Below are 1,051 nucleotides of genomic sequence, written 5' to 3' on the forward strand. Positions count from 1 at the left end.
CCAAACCTGCACATGAATGTTTATAGCAGCTTTATTCATAATTGCTAAAACCGTTAGCAACCAAAATGTCCTTCAGTAGGTGAATGGATGAACAAACTGTGTACATCCATACAATAGTATACTATCCAGAAGTAAAAGAAATAGTTATTAAGCCATGAAAAGACATGGACTAACCTTCAATGCATACTGCTGTGTGAAAGAATTCAACATGTGAAGGCTACATATTGTATGATTCCAACTATATAACCTTTTGGGTAGCAGAGGAATGCTACCACCCGGGACACATGATATTCTGGAAAAGACAAAACCATACAGACAGTAAAATGATCCATGGTTTCCATGGGTTCAGGGGAAGGAGAAGAGGGGATGAATAAGTGCAATGCAGGGCAGTGAAACAATTATGTATGATACTGTAATGTGGGATACATGACCTTATTTATGTCAAAACCCATAGGACTGTACAAGACAGAGCAAATTCTAATGTAAACTATGTATTTTAATTCATAATAATCTATAAGTTATAACAAATTTCCCCCAAGGTGCAAGATGTTAATATTAGGGGAAAAAGGGAATATTTCAGAACTGTGTACTTTCTGCACTGTGAAACTACTCTAAAAAATAAAGCAAAAGAAAAGAAAACAAAAAACAACTTGGAAATTCCCTTGTTCCTCTAAGAGGAAGGTCTTACATTTAAAGCACTCTTTTTTTTATTTTATTTTTTTCCCATTAAACCACCAACCTCCCCATCTGCTGTTTGGAGAAAGATGGGTTTAGTTCATCTTTTACTTTCCCTCCAGTGTTCTTATTGAAGGTAGGAATGCGGTTTTTACTTCCTTCATTTCAGATTTACCATCTAGAAAATTAAAATAATGCTTTCTTACTTGTATGGCTGTTTGATGAAGCAATTAATTATCATATAATACATCGTAATTCCCAGAGGAAACGTTTTATATGCGTGCAAAGGGCTGTTATTCTAGGAGAGTTATGACACGGACGATCTGCGACTTGTGGGTTGAGTAGGCGGGGTGATGTGAAGAGATAGCAGCTGAAC

Source organism: Trichechus manatus, unplaced genomic scaffold (assembly GCF_000243295.1).
Source record: "Trichechus manatus latirostris isolate Lorelei unplaced genomic scaffold, TriManLat1.0 scaffold00329, whole genome shotgun sequence".
Taxonomy (NCBI): Eukaryota; Metazoa; Chordata; class Mammalia; order Sirenia; family Trichechidae; genus Trichechus; species Trichechus manatus.